The following is an 8,356-nucleotide window of genomic DNA, read 5'->3' as shown; positions in this document are numbered from 1 at the left end:
TAATCAGATGCTCAGACATCAGCAAAAAAAATTATGAGCCATACTATGAAACAGGAATATCAGGCTGAGTCAAGGAAACAAATTAAAACTTGAAAGAAAACAGAGAATTTGGAACAACTAATCAAAGAACTTCAAAAACAAGTCTCCTACATCTATTCAGGGAGATGAAGGAAAATATGGCCATAAATAAATTAATGGTGGATATAGAGCTAATGGAGATTAAGAGAATATGTGAGCATAAAGAAGAATACAAAAGTTTAAAAAGGAGCATAACAAATTATGAGGATGAAAGGTTCAATAATACAGATGAAAATACAGTAGAGGCATAGAACAGCAGATTTGAACAGGCAGAAGAAAGAATCAGTGAACTAGAAGACAAGACAATATAAATCATAGAGTCAAAAGAAAAGATAGATAAAAGAATAGAAAATATTGAGTAGTGTTTCAAGGACTTGAGTAACAGCATGAAGCATGCAAATATATGCATCATGGGTGTCCCAGAAGAAGAGAAAGTAGAAGGGGCAGAAGAAATATTTGAGGAAATAATGGCCAAAAATTTACCAACTCTTATGAAAGACATAAATATACAGGTCTAAGAAATGCAATGTACTCCAAACACAATAAACCCTAATATATCTATTCCAAGACACATACTAATCAGAATATCAAATGTCAAAGATAAAGAGAGAATTCTGAATGCAGCAAGAGAAAAATCATTCATCATATAAGACTAAGTACTGATTTCTTATCAGAAAACAATCAGGTGAGAAGGCAGTGGTATGATATATTTAAGCTACTGACAGAGAAAACTACTTCCAGTAAAAGTTCTTTATCCAACAAAACTGTCCTTCAAAAATGAGAGAGAATTTGAAATATTCACAGATAAACAGAAACTGAGAGAGTGTGTCAACAAAAGACCTGCCCCAGAATAATGCTAAAGGGAGTTCTGCAGGTTGAAGGAAAGTCAGGAGAGAGTATCTCAGAGTAGTGTGAAGAAGTGAAGATAATGAGTAAAGATAACCAAACACAGTATTGCATCCTCAAATATCTCTTCTCTTTAATTCCTATAAAGTCAGAATATAATTGAACAAGAAAAAGTCAAATTACTTCATAATGGACATGAAAAATATAAAAAGGTGATGTGGGACAAAAATAATATAAAGAGAGGGAAATGGAGGGATATGGGAGCAGAGAAGGTGTATACTAGTGAAGCTAAGTTGGTATCTTTTCAAAATAGTAGGTTATAGATGTAGGTTGTAGAATACAAACCCCAGGGTAACCACAAAAAAAGTATTTAAAATATATACAGGAACAGAAATGAGAAAGGGATCAGATAGATACTCAAAAAAGATCAATTAGACAGAAATGTAGGTTGCAATAAAGGAAAAGAAAGACAAAAAAATATGACATATAAAAAGGAAAAGACAAAATGACTGAAGTAAGTACTACCTCTACAGTAATAATAGTGAATGTTGATGGATTAAATTCTCTAATCATAAGACACAGATTGGCAGAATGGAAAAAAAGCATGATCCTACAATATGTCGTTAACAAGAGACTCACCTTATACACAAAGACAAAAATAAGTTGAAAGAGAAAGGATGGAAAAAAGAGAATCCATGCAATAGTAACCAAAATGAGTTGGGTTAGATACACTAATATTAGACAAAATAAACTTTAAGTCAAAATCTGTTCAAAAAAGGCAAAAAAGAACACTATATATTAATAACAGAGCTCCACAAATAAGAAATAAAAATCAGAAATATTTACACCCCAAAACACGTGATACAAACACTGGCAAAACTGAAGGGAGAAAGAGACACCTGTATACTAATAGTTGGAGACTTCAATATACCACTGACATCAACAGATAGAACATCTAGATGGAAGATCAGTAAGGAAACAGAACTGGAATAATATGAGAAAAACTAGACTTAACAGACATATACAGAACATTGCATCCCCAAACAGCAGGTTATATATTCTTCTCAAGTACATATTGATCATTCCCCAGGATAGACCACATGTTGAGTAACAAATCAAGTCTCAAAAATTTTTTAAATCCTGAAATTATACAAAGGGTCTTCTCTTACCACAATGGAATGAAGCTGGAAATCATTAACAGAAAGAGAACTGGAAAATCAATATAAATAATGGAAGTCAAATAACAGAATCTTAGATAAACAATGAGTAAAAGAAATTACAAGTGAGACCAGTAAATATCTTGATAGGAATGAAAACTTACAGGATCAGTGCCTCTGCTGCCTCAGCCACTGTCAGTTCTCCAGAGTTGGGCCAAGATGTGATGTATGCTGAGTTGCACGTTCTGGGCCTCAGCTTCCAACTGCTGACCCTCCAGCCACTTCTCCTCTGCCCTCACTGCCCATGAAGCCACTGGTCATGTTTGTCCTCAGCGGGCTGCTGCTGGCAAGGGGACCCAGTGCAGCCGCATGATTGAGAAATATGGCTGCACACACTTTTCTGTAGGAGAACTTCTTCATGATGAAAGGAATAACCTAGATCTACAGTATGGTGAACTCACTGAAAAGTAAATGAAAGAAGGAAAGATTGTGCCAATTGAGATAACCATCAGCTCATTACAGAGAGAGATAGATCAGACAATGGCTGCCAATGCTCAGAAGAATAAATTCTTGATTGATGGGTTTCCAAGAAATGAAGACAACTTTCAAGGTTGGAACAAGAGCATGGATGGGAAGGAAGATGTCACTTTTGTTCTGTTTTTTGACTGTAATAATGATATCTCTATTGAACTATGCCCTGAGAGGGGAAAGAGTAGTTGTAGGACTGACAACAGAGAGAGCTTGGAAAAGAGAATTCAAACATATCTTCAGTCAACAAAGCCAATTATTGACTTATATAAGGAAATGGGGAAGGTCAAGAAAATAGATGCTTCTAAATCTGTTGATAAAAGTCTTCTTTGGTGGGGTTAGTTCAATTTTATTGAGAAATATTCACATATGATACAATCATCTGCAGTGTACAATCAATTGTTCACAGACCATTATATAGTTGTGCACTCATCACCACATTCATTTTTGAACATCTTCATTATCACACACAAAAAAGAATAAGAATAAAAGTTAAAGTAAAAAAGAACACCCAAAACATTCCATACCCCCGTCCACAGAGTTTTCACATTCACACAGTCACACAGTGTAAATTATACAGTTATATAATCATTTTCAAGAATAAAGTTTACTGGGTTGCAGTTCAACAGTTTCAAGCATTTCCTTCTAGATATTCCAATATACTAAAAACTAAAAAAGGATATCTATATATACATAAGAATAACCTCCAGAATGACCTATCAACTCAATTTGAGATCTCTCAGCCACCGAAACTATTTTGTTTCATTTCTCTTCTGCCTTTTGGTCAAGAAGCCTTTCTCAATCCCATGATGCCAGGGCAAAGCTCATCTCCATGAATCATGTCCCACCCCATCAGGGAGATTTACACCCCTGGGAGTCATGTCCCACACAACAGGGAGGGCAATGAGTTTACCTGCAGAACTGGCTTACAGAAACAACAGGCCATATCTGAGAAACAAAAGAGGTTCTCTGGGGGTGACCTTTAGGCACCATTTTAAGTAGGCTTAGCCTCTCCTTTTCAGTAACAAACTTCATAAGGGCAATCCCCAAGATTGAGGGCTTGGCCTTCTAAATTGGTAGCCCCCAATGTTTGTGAGACTATCATTAATTCTCCAGGTGGAAAAATTTAGTATTTCCACATTTTCCCCCAGTCCCTCAAGGGGGCTTTGCAAATACATTTTTATTCTCTGCCAAAATTACTCTTCATACTAGCCTGTACAAACCAACCAGATTTCACTCCCTATTCACCATTCCATGTAATTATGTTGTTTGAATAAACTGTCCATAGAAGTTAAATTATAAAGTGTGTTACAAAAAAAAAAAATAGACTTTGCACCTAATAAATATCTCTTCCTTTGGTCTCACACAGAAGTTGAAGTTTTAAAAATACCATCACTCTCATCCTTTACCCTTTAGTCTAATTTACCTTAGTCCTAACCAAGTCCATTTTGTTCATATCTCTCATTGAAGTCTGATCTCTTTTTTCAGACTCCTTAACTTTTGTTGTATAGGGTAATGCTGACATTCGTAACTGCTGGATTCTGGCTTTGAGTCTCTGGTGTCACACAGATACCTGAAGTTCCAGGCACCAACTAGGTTATACACATAGAGCTCAGCATCTCAGAATTTAGAAATAACCACTGAACTCAGGAATAGATGTAACTGCTTTAAGAGCTCACAATTTAGGAACCTTTACAATAAACCTTCCCCTGATAACCTATGCTCTCAGACTCAATTCTCAGAATTTACAGATCATAGTTAGTCCATATTAGTGAGGCATTATAATGTTTTTCTTTCTATTTTTGGTTTATTCCATACAACATACTGTCCTCAATATCCATTCACCTCACAAATTCCCTCCTTCTTGTAGCAGCTCAATACTCCATTGTATGTATACATGAGTTTGCCATTCTGTCCATCAGTCAATGTACCTTAGGCCACCTCTATCCACTGCAAACTGTAAATACTGACACCATAAACCCCACTGTGCAAATGTCCATTCATGTCCTTCTTTTCATTTCTTCCAAGTATATACCCAACAACTGAGTTGCAGGATCATATGGCAATTCCATACTTAGCTTCCTGTGGAACCACCACACTGCCCTCCAGATGGGCTGCATCATTCTACTTCCCCACCCACAGTGATTAGGTACATCCCTTTCTCCACATGTTCTCCAGCATGTCTATCCCTGTTTATTTTTAGATTGTTTTATTCACACACCATACATTCCATCCTAAGTAAACAAAGTTTCCCTGTATAAACACACAGTTATGCATTCACCACCACTATCTATAAAAGTACATTTCTATTTCTTCCACAAAGAAAAAAGAAGAGGCAAAAAAGTAAAAAGAAAAAAGAAAAAAGAAAAATGAAACTAAAAAGCAACAAAAGAAAAAATGAAATTAAAATAAAACCCAATAAAAAAGACAGACAACACCACCAAAGCCAAGAATCCCATACCCCTCCCTTATATCCCCCTCTTATAGACATTTAGCTTTGGTATATTGCCTTTGTTACAATTAGTGGAAGCATATTGCAATGTCACTGTTAACTATAGGCTCTAGTTTGCATTGATTGTATATTTTCCCATTACTGCCCCACTTTTAACACCTTGCAAAGTTGACATTCATTTATTCTCCCCCATGTAAAAACATATTTGTGCATTTTATCACAATCATTGACCACTGTAGGTTTCACTGTTATATAGTCCCAGTCTTTATCATCTATCTTTCCTTCTGGTGTCCTACATGCCCCTAACCTTTCTCTTTCAACCACATTCACAGTCATGTTTGTTCAGTGTACTTACATTATTGTGCCACCATCACCCAATATTGTGCTTCAAACATCTCTCTCCTGTCTTTTCCTATCTGTAGTGCTCTCTTTAGTATTTCCTGTAGAGCAGGTATCTTGTTCACAAACTCTCACTGTCTGTTTCTCTGAGAATATTTTAAACTCTCCCTTATTTTTGAAGGACAGTTTGCTGGATATAGAATTCTTAGTTGGTAGTTTTTCTCTTCAATATCTAAAACATATCATACCACTGCCTTCTCGCCTCCATGGTTTCTACTGAGAAATCCACATGTACTCTTATAGAGCTTCCCTTGTATGTGATGGATCACTTTTCTCTCACTGCTTTCAGAATTCTTTCTTTGTCTTTGACATTTGATATGATTACTAAGTGTCTTGGCATAGGTCTATTCAGATCTATTCTGTTTAAGGTATGTTGCACTTCTTGGATCTGTAATTTTATGTCTTTCATAATAGGAAATTTTCATTGATTATTTCCTCCATTATTCTTTCTGCCCCCTTTCTCTTCTCTTCTCCTTCTGGGAAAACCATGACACATGACATGTACATTCATGTGCTTCATGTTGTTATTCAATTCCCTGAGATGCTGCTAATAATTTTCCATTCTTTTCCCTATCCTTTTGTGTGTAGGCCTTCAGATGTCCTGTCCTCCAGTTCATGAATCTTTTCTTCTTCCTCTTCAAATCTGCTGTTGTATGTCTCCATTGTGTTTTTCATCTCTTGGATTGTGCTTTTCATTCCCCTTAGTTCTGCCAATAGTGTTTTTTTCAAACTTTGAGTTCTTCCTTATGATTGCCCAATGACTTCTTTGTATCCTTCATCTCTTTTGCCATATCTTCCCTCAACTCATTGATTTTATTTATGAATTGATTTAAGAGATTTGTTTGATTAGTAATTAGTTATTTCAACTAATTGGTTATTTCAGCTAATTAGCTATGTGACAGGGCATATTCTTTGCTTCCAGGGTTTGGGTTGGGAACACTGGGGTTCAGAGCCTGGCAGAATTCAAGCTTTATTCTGATTTAAATCTGAGGGTGGTGGACAAGGATCACATCTAATGACATATATTCCATATGCTCTATTATATAGTGTTATTAATGATTAAACTGGTCTTAACAAAATTCCTAGCAGTGAAACCTTGAAATGCATGTGCTAAATTTCTGGTAAATTACTCAGTTAGCATTTTAGTAATGCTTCAAAATTTTTTCCCCTAGATTAAATATAGGTAAACTATGAAGTAGACAAGAAAATGCTAATGGTTAAATTTCTCATTTGTGTTTTATTTTCTCAAATACTTTTCTTCATATTTATTTGTTTAAGAAGATTTAAAGATCATTGTGCTTTGGTCAGAAAAATAATAAACATATCTTATAAATGCTAAAAAAAAACTTATGGGATACAGTGAAGGCAGATCTGAAAAGGAAATTTTTAGCTTTAAACTCATACATTAAAAATAAGAATGAGCTAAAATCAAAGACCAAACTGTCCACCTGGAGGAACTTGATAAAGAACAAAGTAGCCCCAAAGCAAGCAGAAAAAAGAAATTAAAAAGCTTAGCACAGAAGAAAATGAAATAGAGAACAAAAAAATAGAAAGCATCAACAAAACTGAAAGTTGTTTTTTGAAAGTATCAGAAAAAATTGACAAAAGCTAGACCGACAAAGAAAGAGAATATAAAATAAACAAAATAAAATCAGAAATGAGAGGGAGACATTACTACCTACCATGCAGAAATAAAAAGAATCTTAAAGGACACTAAGAACAACTATATGTCAACAAATTAGACAACCTAGATGAAATGGAAAAAAATCCTAGAAACACATGAACAATTTACACTAATTCTAGAAGGAAGAAAAGATCTTAACAGAACAATTACACAAGTACAGAGACTGAAATAAAGAAATGCACAGGTGAATTCTACCAATAATTACAAGAAGAATTAATAACAATCCTGCTCAAACTCTTCCAAAAAATTGAACAGTGGGAGTCTAAACCTTCCTAAGGGCCTTTGTGGCAGCCCTTTCCTCTCCAAACACTGGGGTGAGTGCTCCAACATATCCACACATTGGGGAGACTGCCTTCTTGGCCCCATCCTCCTCAAACATTGGGTCAGCCCCCAGATTCCAGCCCCCAGATGGAAGAATCTCCGGGGCATACGCTCAAGCCCTTCAGAACAGTAGGGTGGCAGCCAGGCTCTCCCCAGTCCCCAGGGAATGTGCTCCACCCTCTCTGAGGCCTGGGAAGACAGCACTCTTCCTGAAAATAGAGGTGGAAGGCTTACCCTCAACCTCCATGGCAAACTCACCCTTTCCATGCATGTTGGCCACTCCACTCTCCCAGCCCAAGACCTCTTGACTCCAGACCTCAACTTCCATGGCTCTTTCTTTGAAGAAATTTTTCCTTCAATTTGCTCCTTGTCTGTCTCCCCCAGTCCAGACTGGCAATGGCTCTGTCTACAAAGATCTCACAAAAATTCCGTTGGCTTCACATGAAGCACACAGGGGTCAAAGCCATAAGACAATAGGACTTTCTACAAATCCTTTCTGGATAACTCCATTTCCAATCCTGGCTTGTACTGGAATAGTAGTCGGGTTCCATGTTTGATTAAATCCTCAGATTGAGCTGTAGCTTCTGGGGTTCCACCCCCCTGGAACCCTGCAATTCCCCAAACCATCAGTTTCTGGTTTCTTTGAACCCAAGAGTTCAGTTCAAAGTTTATCTCTCTCTGCTTGCATTTTACTATAAGCTGCAAGGAGAAGCCATGCTATATCCACAATTTTAGTTTTGAAATCTCATCAGCCAAGTATCCTAGCTCATCATTCTCAAATTCTTCCTTTCATCTGACACCAGGACTCAATTTTGCCAAATTTTCTGCCACTTTACAACAAGGATCGCCTTTCTTCCAGTTTGCAACAACACATTCATCATTTCAGCTCAA

General features: G+C 36.5%; 1 pseudogene; it reads left to right on the top strand.

The window, feature by feature from the left end:
- The first annotated feature begins 2,025 nt into the window (after positions 1–2,025).
- Positions 2,026–3,069, top strand: LOC119526501 (annotated as a pseudogene).
- The last annotated feature ends 5,287 nt before the right edge of the window (positions 3,070–8,356 follow it).

This window comes from Choloepus didactylus, chromosome 2 (assembly GCF_015220235.1).
Source record: "Choloepus didactylus isolate mChoDid1 chromosome 2, mChoDid1.pri, whole genome shotgun sequence".
Taxonomy (NCBI): Eukaryota; Metazoa; Chordata; class Mammalia; order Pilosa; family Megalonychidae; genus Choloepus; species Choloepus didactylus.
This window is presented reverse-complemented; position numbering and strand designations above follow the sequence as displayed.